This window comes from Ailuropoda melanoleuca, chromosome 14 (genome assembly GCF_002007445.2).
Source record: "Ailuropoda melanoleuca isolate Jingjing chromosome 14, ASM200744v2, whole genome shotgun sequence".
NCBI lineage: Eukaryota > Metazoa > Chordata > Mammalia > Carnivora > Ursidae > Ailuropoda > Ailuropoda melanoleuca.
This window is the reverse complement of record NC_048231.1, coordinates 43,636,939-43,650,126: the sequence shown is the minus strand read 5'-3', so window position 1 is coordinate 43,650,126 and position 13,188 is coordinate 43,636,939.

The following is a 13,188-nucleotide window of genomic DNA, read 5'->3' as shown; positions in this document are numbered from 1 at the left end:
AATGTTCTCATCACAAAAAAGAAATGGTAATTATGTGAGGTGATAGAGGTGTTAACTAATCCTACGGGGGTAATCATTTTGCAATATATAAGTGTATCAAAACATCACATTGTACACTTGAAACACAATGTTATATGTCAATTGTATCTCAATAAAGCTAGAAAGAAGAAATGTCAAATCAATAATGTAAGTTCCTACTTCACAAACCTGTTAAAAAGAAAAGCAAAATAAAACCCAAACAAGGAGAAGGAAATAAATATGAACATGGGGGCGCCTGGGTGGCACAGTGGTTAAGCGTCTGCCTTCGGCTCAGGGCCGTGATCCCGGCGTTATGGGATCGAGCCCCACGTCAGGCTCTTCCGCTATGAGCCTGCTTCTTCCTCTCCCACTCACCCTGCTTGTGTTCCCTCTCTCGCTGGCTGTCTCTCTCTCTGTCAAATAAATAAATAAAATCTTCAAAAAAAAATATGAACATGAATCAATGAAATTGAAAGCAGAAAAATAAAGAAACTAAAACTTCTGAAAGACCAATAAAATTGGCAAACCTGTAGCAAACTGGACAGAGGAAAAAAGTGGAGCCACAAATGACCTAATAATTAGGAATAGAAAAGGGGATAAAATACGAGTTATCACCTCAAACCCTGCAGACATTAAAAGGATGAGGGAATAGTAGGTACAACTACATAAGCATAATTTTGATGAAATGGACCAGTTCCTCAAAAAAACACAAGCTACCACACTGACATAACATGAAGTAATCTGGATAGTCATGCAAATTTTAAAGATGTTGAATTTGTAAAGAAATTTCAAAATAGAAATATCCATCGCTAGATGATTTCATAAAGAATTCTACTAATTCTATACAATCACTTCCAGGAAATAGAAGACGAGGGAACACTTCCAAGTATATTTTATGAAGTTAGGGTTACCCTGATACAAAAGCAAGACAAAATTGTATAAAAAAAGGAAAGTACATTGGGGCGCCTGGGTGGCTCAGTCGTTAAGCGTCTGCCTTCGGCTCAGGGCGTGATCCCGGCGTTCCGGAATCGACTCCCACATCGGGCTTCTCCGCTGGGAGCCTGCTTCTTCCTCTCCCACTCCTTTGCTGTGTTCCCTCTCTCTCTGGCTGTCTCTCTGTCACATAAATAAATTAAAAAATATATATAAAAAATAAAAAAAATAGAAGGAAAGTACAGGCATGAATACAGGTACAAAAATTCTTAACAAGGTATTATCAAATGGAATTAAGCAATATACATACATAATATACATACATAATGTATATAATGTATATCAAATATATCATATATACATAATATATATAATATATATATACAATATACATACATAATGACCAAGTGGGGTTTATTCCAGGTATGTACAGCTGGTTCAATGTTCAAATATTAATCAATGTAATCCACTCTACTAACTGGCTAAGTAAGAAAAATTACATCATCTTATCAACTGAATCAATGCGGAAAAAGCATTTCACAAAGTCCAACATCTATTCATGATAAAAACTTTCAGAAAACTAGCAATACAGGGGAATTTCCTCAACTTGATAAAGAACATCTACAGCTAGTGTTATGTTTAACAGTGAGAGACGGAATGCTTTGCCTCTAAGCCCAGGAACAATGGATGTATATTCCTGCTGTCAGATGGCTCTTCATTCAGAGATGCTGCAGACTCTACAGGATGCAGGACTGTCGGATACATTGCTTTTAAAACAGTGGCTTCTGTGATTGCCTTAGCAGGTTTTGTGGCAACTTTAGGTCTCATCAGTAACCTGCTCGAGAAAATAACCATGTTAAATCACTAACTGGACGTTCAAATAAGGTGGTTAAAGTAAGAAACAAAAACAAAAAGCCCCCAAAACCCCCGAACAAAAAATAAAACATCCAACAATATACTGGAAGTTTGAGCCAGTACAGTAAGGAAGAGGAAGTAAAAGGCATCAGAAAGAAAGAAAGAAAGAAATTTTTCCCTATTTTCAGATGACGTGATTGTCTATGTGGATAACCCCAAGGAATCTACAGAAAAGTACTGGACCTAATAAGTGAATTTAGCAAGATTGCAAGATATAAGATCAACATAGAGAAGTTAATTGTATTTCTATATACTAGCAATGAACATGTGGACATTGAAATTAAAATACACCATTATCTGTAATTTCTTCAATTGCTTCTTTGGTGTAATCTGACAATACAGGTACAGAACTTGTATGATGAAAACTACATAATTAATGCTAATGAAAGAAATCAAAGAAGATCTAAATAAATGCAGAGGCATACCAAAGAACTAGAATAAATAATACTAAAATTTGAATGGAACCACAAAAGACCCTTAATAGTCAAAACAATTTTGAGAAAGAACAAAGCTGGAGTTATCACAATTCCATCTTTCAAGATATACTACAAAGCTGTAATAAAACAGTATGGCACTGGCACAAAAATAGACACATAGATTAATAGAACATAATAGAGAGCCCAGCAATAAACCCATGCTCATATGGTCAATCTATGATAAAGGATATACAACGGGGAAAAGACAGTTTCTTCAATAAGAGGTGCTGGGAAAGGTGGACAGCTACATGCAAAAGAATGAAACAGGACTACTTCTTTAATATACACAATAATAGGGACATCTGGCTGGCTGAGTTAGGGGAGCATGTGAGTTCTGATCTTGGGGTTGTGAGTTTGAGCCTCATGTTGGGTGTAGAAATTACTCAAAAATAAACTCTTAAAAAATACACAAAAAATGAACTAAAAATGACTCAAAGATCTAAAAGAACTGAAACCTTAAAACTCCTAGAAGAAAACAGGCAGTGATATCTTTGACATTGGCCATAGCAACATTTTTCTAGATATGTCTCCTCAGGCAAAGGAAACAAAAGCAAAAATAAACTATTGGGACTATACCAAAATAAAAAGCTTTTGCACAGTGAAGGAAACCATCAACAAAATGAAAAGGCAACCTACAGAATGGGAGAAGATATTTGCTAATGATATATCTGATAAGGGGTCAATATATAAAAAATATAAAGAACTTATATAACTCAACAACCCAAACCTAAATAATCCAATTTAAAAAATGGGCAGAGGACCTGAATAGACATTTTCAAATAAGACATATAGATGGCCACCAGACACACAAAAATATGTTCAACATCACTAATCATCAGGAAAATGCATATCAAAATTACAATGAGATATCACTTTACATCTGTCAGAATGGCTAGAATTAAAAGGCAAAAATTAACAAGTATTGGTGAGGATGTGGAGAAAAAGGAATCCTTATGCACTGTTGTGGGGATGCCAATTGGTGCAGCCACTGTGGAAAACAGTATGCAGTTCCCCTCAAAAACTAAAAAATAGAACTACCATATGATCCAGTAATTCCACTACTGGGTATTTACCTAAAGAAAATGAAAACACTAATCCAAAAAGACATATGATTTGTTACGTTTATTGCAGCATTATTTACAATAGTCAAGACATGTATGCAAACTAGGTGTCCATTGTTAGATGAATGGATAAAGATGTGATATATATATCATATGTCATCATATACAAATATATATATATGATATATTGTATCATATATATGATATATATATATAGAATAGAATATTATTCAGCCATAAAAAGATGAAATCTTGTGATGTGCGACAACACAGATGGACGTAGGAGTAATATACTAAGAGAGAAAGACAAATACCATATGATTTCACTTATATGTGGAATCTAAAAAACAAAACAAACAAAAAGCAGAAACAGACCCATAAATACAGAGGACAAACTGGTAGTTGCCAGATGGAGGAATGGGCAAAATGGTGAGGGGGAGTGGGAGATACAAGCTTCCAGTTATGGAATGAGTAAGTCACAGGAATAAAGGTACAGTATAGGGATATAGTCATTGGTATCATAATAGCATTGTATGGTGACAGGTGGTAGCCATACTTGTGGCTAGTGTAGTATAATGTATAACCTTGTTGAATGTATGCTGTGTACTTGAAACTAATATAACATTGTGTCAACTGTATTTCAGTTAAAAAAAGAAATTAAATCTAAATAAACATTAAGACATTTGTGTTTATTAACTGGAAAACTTGATATTGTTAAAATGGAACTATTCCCCAAATTGATCCACAAATTCATTGTAATCCCATTAGAATTGCAGCTGACTTCTTTGCAGAAATTGATAAGCTGATTCTAAAATTAATACAGAAACTCAAAGCCCTCAGAATAGCCAAAACAATCTTGAAAAAGAACAATTAAGTTGGAGGAGTCACACCTCCTGATTTCAAAACTTACTATAAAGCAACATTAATCAAGACAGTGTGATATCAGCATAAAGACAGACATATAGATCAATGAAATAGAACTGAGAGTCTAGAAATAACCTGTGTGTCTATGATCAATAGATTTTCAACAAAAGTGCCAAGACCATTCAAAGGGGAAATAGTCTTTTCAATAAATGGTCCTGGGACATGGGAATGCCACATGCAAAATAGTGAAGCTCGTTTCTTGACTTACAGTATATAAAAACACTTACTCAAAACGGATCAAAGTTGGACAGCTTTCCAAGATGGTGGGAGTAGGAGACCTTAGTTTTGTCTGGTCCCAGGAATTCAGCTAGATAGCTATCAAATCATTCTGAACACCTGTGAACTCAACCAGAGATATAAGAAAAGAATGCTGCAATTCTACAAACAGAAAAGTGACCATTTTCTGCAAGAATGACAAGAACAAAAAACCCCCAAAAACAAAAAACAAAACCCAAAACAAACAAACAAAAAACTCACCTCAAAAAAGAGAACAAGAGGCAGTACTGACTGCCAGGGACCTAATCAGTAGAGATATAAGAAAGATGTCAGAACTAGAGTTCAGAATAATGATTATAAAGGTACTAGCTGGGCTTAAAAAAAGCATAGAAGACACTAGAGAATCCCTTTCTGGAGAAATAAAAGAACCAAAATCTAATCAAATTGAAATAAAGAAAGGCTATTAATGAGATGCAATAAAAAACAGAGGCTCTAACTGCTAGGATAAATGAAGCAGAAGAGAGAATTAATGATATAGAAGACAAAACGATGGAGAATAAAGAAGCTGAGAAAGAGATAAACAACTACTGGATCACAAGGGGAGAATTCAAGAGATAAGTGATACCATAAAGTGAAACAGTGTTAGAATAATTGGAATCCCAGGGGAAGAGGGAAGAGAGAGGGGGCAGAAGGTATACTGGAGCAAATTATAGCTGAAAACTTCCCTAATCTGGGGAAGGAAACAGGCATTCAAGTCCAGGAGCACAGAGAACAACCCTGAGAATAATAAAAATAGGTCAACACCTCAACATATAATAGTGAAGCTTGCAAATCTCAGAGACAAAGAGAAAATCCTGAAAGCAGCTCGGACAAGAGGTCCGTAACCTACAAGGGTAGAAACATTAGACTGGCAGCAGACCTATCCATGGAGACCTGGCCAGCCAGAAAGGGCTGGCATGATATATTCAGGGTGTTAAATGAGAAAAATATGCAGCCAAGAATACTTTATCCAGCAAGGCTGTCATTCAAAAGAGAAGGAGAGATAAAAAGCTTCCAGGGCAAAGAGAAACTAAAAGAATCTGTGATCACTAAACCAGCCCTGCAAGAATTATTAAAGGGGGATCCTTTAAGTGAAGAGAGAGCCTAACAGTAACATAGACCAGAAAGGAACAGAGACAATATACAGGAACAGTGACTTTACAGGTAATACAATGGCACTAAATTAATATCTTTCAATAGTTACTCTGAATGTAAATGGGATAAGTACCCCAGTTAAAAGCCACAGGGTATCAGATTGGATAAAAAAGCAAGACCCATCGATATGCTGTCTGCAAGAGACACATTTTAGACCCAAAGACACCTCCAGGTTGAAAGGGAGGAGGTGGGAAACATTTATCATGCTAATGGACATCAAAAGAAAGCTGGGGTAGCAATCCTTATATCAGAGAGACTAGATTTTAAACCACAGACTTTAATAAGAGGGTCTATTCAACAAGAAAATCTAACAATTGTAAATATTTATGCCCCTAACATGGGAGCAGCCAATTATATAAATCAATTAATAACAAAATTAAAGAAACACATTGATAATAATACAATAATGGTAGGGGACTTTAACACCCCACTCACTGCAATGGACAGATTATCTAAGCAGGAGATCAACAAGGACTCAAGAGCTTTGAATGACACACTGGGCCAGATGGGACTTCACAGATATATTCAGGGCATTCCTTCCTAAAGCAACAGAGTACACATTCTTCAAGAGCACATGAAACATTCTCCAGAATAGATCACATACTGGGTCACAAATCAGTCTCAACCGGTACGAAAAGATCGTGATCATGCATATTTTCAGACCACAATGCTTTGAAACTGGAACTCAATCACAAAAAGAAACTTGGAAGGAACTCAAATACTTGGACATTAAAGACCATCCTGCTAAAGAATGAATGGGTCAACCAGAGAATTAAAGAATTAAAAAAATTCATGAAAACAAGTGAAAATGAAAACATAACTGTTCAAAACCTTCAGGATGTAGCAAAGATGGTCCTAAGAGGGAAGTATATAGCAACACAAGCCTTTCTCAAGAAATGAGAAAGGTCTCAAATACACAACCTAACCTTCACCTAAAGGAGCTGGAGAAAGAACAGCAAAAAAAAAAAAACAAAACAAAAAACAAAAAACAACAACAACAAAAAAAACACCCCTAAACCCAGAAGAGAATTAATAAAGATTAGAGCAGAAATCAATGAAATAGAAACCAAAAGAACAGTAGAACAGATCAACGAAACTAGGAGCCTGTTCTTTGAAAGAATTAATGAGATTGATAAACCTCTGGCCAGACTTATCAAAAAGAAAGAGAAAGGACCCAAATAAATAAAATCATGAATGAAACAGGAGAGATCACAATCAACACCAAGGAAATACAAACAATTACAAGAACATATTATGAGCAACTATATGCCAACCAATTAGGCAATCTGGAAGAAATGGATGCATTCCTAGAAACACATAAACTACCAAAACTGAAACAGGAAGAAATAGAAAACCTGAACAGATTCATAACCAGCAAGAAAATTGAAGCAGTACCAAAAATCTCTCCCAAAACAAGAGTCCAGTGCTGGATGGCTTCCCAGGAGAATTCTACCAAACATTTAACAAAGAATTAATACCTATTGTTTTGAAGCTGTTTCAAAATATAGAACTGGAGGGAAAACTTCCAAACTCGTTCTGTAAGGCCAGCATTACCTTGATCCCAACACCAGACAAAACCCCGCCAAAAAGGAGAATTGCAGACCAATATCCCTGATGAACATGGATGCAAACATTCTCACTAAGATACTAGCCAATAGGATCCAACAGTACATCAAAAGGATTATTCACTATGACCAAGTGGGATTTATTCCTGGGCTGCAAGGGTGGTTCAATATCTGCAAATCAATCAGTGTGATACACTACATTAATGAAAGAAAGGACAAGAACCATATGATCCTCTCAACAGATGTAGAAAAAGAATTTGACAAAGTACAACATTCTTTTTTTTTTTTTATTAAAACTCTTCACAGAGTAGGGGTAGAGGAGCATACCTTAATATCATAAAAGCCACCTATGAAAAGCCCACATTGAATATCATTCTCAATGGGGAAAAACTGAGAGTTTTCCCCTAAGGTCAGGAATAAAAACAGGGATGTCCATTCTCACTACTGCTGTTCAACATAGTACTAGAAGTCCTAGACTCAGCAGTCAGAAAACAGAAATAAAAGGCATCCGAACTGGCAAAGAAGTCAAACTCTCACTCTTTGCAGATGACATGATACTTTATGTGGAAAACCCAAAAGACTTCACCCCAAAATTCAGCAAAGTGGCAGGATATAAAATCAATGCACAGAAATCATTTGTATTTCTATACACTAACAATGAGACAGAAGAAAGAGAAATTAAGGAGTTGATCCCATTTATACTTGCACCAAAACCCATAAGATACCTAGGATAAACCTAACCAAAAAGGCAAAGGATCTGTACTCAGAAAACTATAAAACACTCATGAAAGAAATTGAGGAAGGCACAAAGAAATGGAAAAATGTTCCATGCTCATGGATTGGAAGAACAAATATTGTTAAAATGTCTATTGCTGCCTAGAGCACTCTATACATTCAAAGCAATCCCTATCAAAATATTATTGAGATTTTTCACAGAGCTGGAACAAATAATCCTAAAATTTGTATGGAACCAGAAAAGACCCTGAATAGCCAAAGGAATGTTGAAAAAGAAAACCAAAGCTGCGGGGCACCTGGGTGGCTCAGTCGTTAAGCATCTGCCTTTTGGTCAGGGCCTGATTCCAGGGTCCTGGGATCAAGCCCCACATCAGGCTCTCAGGCTCCTCTGCTGGGAGCCTGCTTCTTTGTCTCCCACTCCCCCTGCTTGTGTTCCCTCTCTTGCTGGCTGTCTCTCTCTCTGTCAAATAAATAAATAAAATCTTAAAAAAAAAAGATAAGAAGCTTCTGCACAGCAAAGGAAACAGTCAACAAAACCAAAAGACAACTGATAGAATGGGAGAAGATATTTGCAAATGTCTTATCAGATAAAAGGCTAGTATTCAAAATCTATAATGAACTTATCAAACTCAACACCCAAAGAACAAAGAATCCAATCAAGAAATGGGCAGAACACATGAACAGACATTTCTCCAAGGAAGACATACAAATGGCCAACAGACACATAAAAAAATGTTCAACGTCACTTGGCATCAGGGGAATACAAATCAAAACCACAATGAGATACCACTTCACACCAGCCAGAATGGCTAAAATTAACAAGTCAGGAAATGACAAATGTTGGCGAGAATGCAGAGAAAGGAGGAACCCTCTTTTATTTTATTTTTTAAAGATTTTATTTATTTAAGAGAGAGAGCATGAGTGGGAGGAGGGGCAGAGGGAGAAGCAGACTCCCCGCTGAGCAGGGAGCCAGACGTGGGGCTCCATCCCAGGACCCTGGGATCATGACCTGAGCCAAAGGCAGGCGCTCAACCAACTGAGCCACCCAGGTGCCCCAAGGGGAGCCCTCTTCCACTGTTGGGGGGAATGCAAGCTGGTGCAGCCACTCTGGAAAACAGTATGGAGGTTCCTCAAAAAGTTGAAAATAGAGCTACCCTACGACCCAGCAATTACGCTACTAGAGATTTACTCCAAAGATACAAATGTAGTTATCCGAAGGGGCACCTACACTCCGATGGTTCTAGCAGCAATGTCCACAATAGCCAAACTATGGAAAGAGCCCAGATGTCCATTGACAGATGAATGGATAAAGATGTGGTATAGATATACAATGGAGTACTACTCAGGCATCAAGAAAAATGAAAGCTTGCCATTTGCAACATGGACGGAACTAAAGGGTATTATGCTAAGCGAAATAAGTCAATCAGAGAAAGACAATTATCATATGATCTCACTCAAATGTGGAATTTAAGAAACAAAACAGGATCATAGGGAAGGGAGGGAAAAATAGAACAAGATGAAATCAGAGAGGGAGACAAACCATACAAGACTCTTCATCATAGGAAACAAACTGAGGGTTGCTGGTGGGAAAGGAGTGAGGGGATAGGGTAACTGGGTGATGAACATTAAGGAGGGCTCATGGTGTAAAGAGCACTGGATACTATATAAGGCTGGTGAATCACTGGACTCCACCTCTGAAACTAATAACACACCATATGTTAATTAATTTAAATAAAAAAGTCACAGAATGGGTAATATTAAAAAATGGATCAAAGTCCTAAATCTAAGAGCCAAAACTAAAAAATTCTTAGTAGAAAACACAGGGGTAAATTTACATAACTTCAGATTTATCAATGGTTTCTTAGATATGAGACTAGAAGAATAAACAATAAATGAAAAAATAAATTGGACTTGATCAAAACTGAAAAATTCTATGCTTCAAAGACACTATGAAGAAAGTAAATGTACAATCTGCAGAATGGGAGGAAATATTTGTAAATCATATACCTGAGAAGCAACTTGTATTAGAATGTATAAAAACTCTTACAACTCAATAGTAAACACAAATAACCCAATTTAAAAATTGGCAAAAGATCTGAAAAGACATTTCTCTAAATAAGATATTTAAATGACCAATAAGCACATTAAAAGATGCTCACCATATTTAGTCACTAGGGAAATGCAAATGAAAACCACATTGAGATACTTTTTCACACTTACTCAGATGGCTATAATAAAAAGATTAGATAATAAGAATCACTGGTGAGAATGAGGATAAATCAGAACCCTCATATATAGCTGGTAACAAAAGTAAAATGGTGCAGGCTGTTTGGACAGTAGTCTAGAAGTTCTGCAAACAGTTAATTATAGAGTCACCATATGACCTAGCAATTCTGTTCCTACGTATATATTCATAAGAAATGAAAACATGTCCATACTAAAACGTGTACAAAAATGTTGATGGCAGCATCACACATAATCGTCAAAAGGTGAAATCAACCCAACTGTCCATCAGTGGATGAATAGATAAGCCAAATGTGGCAATATTATTCGACCATAAGAAGGAATGAAGTACGAATACAGGCTACAACATGGTTGAACCTTGAAAACATTATGCTGAGTGAAATAAGCCAGTCACAAAATACTACATATTCTATGATTCCATTTGTATGAAATATCCAGAATAGGCAAATTATAGAGACAGAAAGTGGATTGATGATGTTTAGGCATGACAGGAACGGGTCATAATCAATGCTGTGGAGTTTCTTTTTGAGGTGATGAAAATGTTCTAATAGTGACTATGGTGATGGCTGCACATATGTGTAACTCTGCTAAAAACCATTGAATTGTACACTTTAAATAGGTAAACTGCATCTTATGTGAATTATATTTCAGTAAATTTTTTAAAAGGGCAACACGAGGCATTCTTGTGTTGATGAAAATGTTTTATATCTTTAAAAACAAAACAAAACCAAAAACCTAGGAATGGGTCCTATAGTTAAGTATGCATTTTTAACTTTATAAGGCACTGTCAAACTTTATCAAAGTGACTATTTTGCCTTCCTGCTAGCAATGTATAAATGTTCCAGTTGCTGCACATTCTTATCAACATTCAGTATATATAATGGGTGTTATATGCAACTAATGAATCATTGAACACTACATCAAAAACTAAAGATGTCTTATGTGTTGGCTAAAAAAAAAAGAAAGAAAGAAAGGAAAAAAGGATATGGACAAAGGGGAAAACTGTATATCAGACAGAGCAGAAGGTTAATGAAGTGAGTTACTTAAATGTATGGAGAAGTTGAATTCGAACAAATGGAAATTCCAGGAAATAAACAGAAGGAGCTGATTCTTGAAAAAAAAAAAAAGATTAAGTCATTCTAATAGGTATGTATTGTTATATCATTGTGGTTTTTATCATCTATCATTTGCATATTCTGAATGACTAATGCTATTGAACATCATTTCGTGTACTTATTTTAGTTGCCATCCATGTATCTTTGGTGAAGTGTCCTAAGTTCAAAATACTTAATTACAAAAGTAATTAAATTTTAATTAAATTTAAGATACAAAAGAACAATAATTAAATTTCACAAAAATTATAAACTTAAAACCAAAACACCCGTAACATTTAAAGATGAAAAACAATCTGGAGAAAAAATTTGCCATGTATGCGAAAGGACAGGGATAAGAGATCTAATACGGGAAGAATTGATGGATTTTGTTCTTTTTCTTTAGCATACCTGCTACATGTATATACAACCTCTCGCTGCACCAACCTAATTTGGAAATGGTTCTGACTCCTCACATATGATCTGGAGGCTAAAGATGGGAAGTGCCCAAAATGATCAGAGAGGCAAGGAGTCCCAGCCCTGGAAGATACAGGCCCCCAGTATTCTGCTTGCAAATAAGGTCAGCAGGCAGAGGTAGTGGGAAGGTGTGGCCATCAGTGGACAGAGTAGGGAGGTCAGCAGGCATTAGGGGTAGGGGTGAGGAGAAAAGGGACATGGCATGGTGGTCACCAGCAGAAGCACAAAGAATAAGGGTGGGGCAAGTTTTTTGCCATTATTTCTCCAAATATTTTTCTGTCACCTCCTTTTCTCTTCTCCCCTGTCCTTTGAGGACTTCATTTACTTGTATATTGCGTTACTTGACGTCCCATGGCTTATTGACACTATTTTTTTTCTTTCCTCTTAGGAATTTTTTTTCTCTTTTGGAGCATTTTTATTGCTACGGCTTAACATTCACAAATCTTTTCTTCTGCAGTGTTTCATCTTTTTCATCTTTAGACGTTTGTGACTTTCATATGATCTATGTTTGCACTTAATTTTTTGAACATAATGGATAGTGTTATAATAATCATTTTAATGTCCTCTGCTAATTTTAATATCTGTGTAAGTTCAGGGTCAGTTTTGATTGATCAGTCAAGACTGATTTTTCTCATTTTGGATCATGTCCCTGCTTCGTGTGCCTGGTAATCTTTGTTTGGATTCCAGACATTGGAAACTTTACTTTGTTGGATGTTGCATACTTTGGTATTGTTATAAAGCCTCTTGAAATTTGCTTTGCAATGTAATTAATTAGTTGGAAATAGTTTGATCCTTTTAGGTCTTGCTTTTATTTTTGTTAGATGAATCTGGATCAGTATTCTAATTATTCTTCAATATTTAGGCAATACTTCCTGAGTACTCTACTCCAAGCCTGTGAGTTACAAGATTTTCTAGTCTGGTTGGTAGAAATAGGTACTGTTCTTAGCCCTAAGTGATTACCTAGGCAATTTTCACTCTAATCCTTTCAGGTGGTTCTCTGCCTACCCTTGGCTGACTCCTCATTTCCACACCCTGATTAGTGCTCACTTAAATAAGCACTAATAGGGTATGGCTCCCTCTACTGAGCTCCAGGGCTCTCTATGGAGCTTTTCCTTCCTGGTATTCTGTCCTGTGAGCTCTAGTTGCCTTGGTCTCCCTGGGTTCTCAGCTTTATTTCTTCAACTCAAGTAGTCATCTGGGCTCTACCTCAGCTTCTCCTCCCTTTGCTGCAGCCTGGAAACTCTGCGTAGTAAGCTGGGGTAGTCATATGGCTCATCTTGTATGTTTTTTCCATCTCTCAGGATAATTGTCCTTTGTTTTCTTTTTTTTTTTTTTTTTT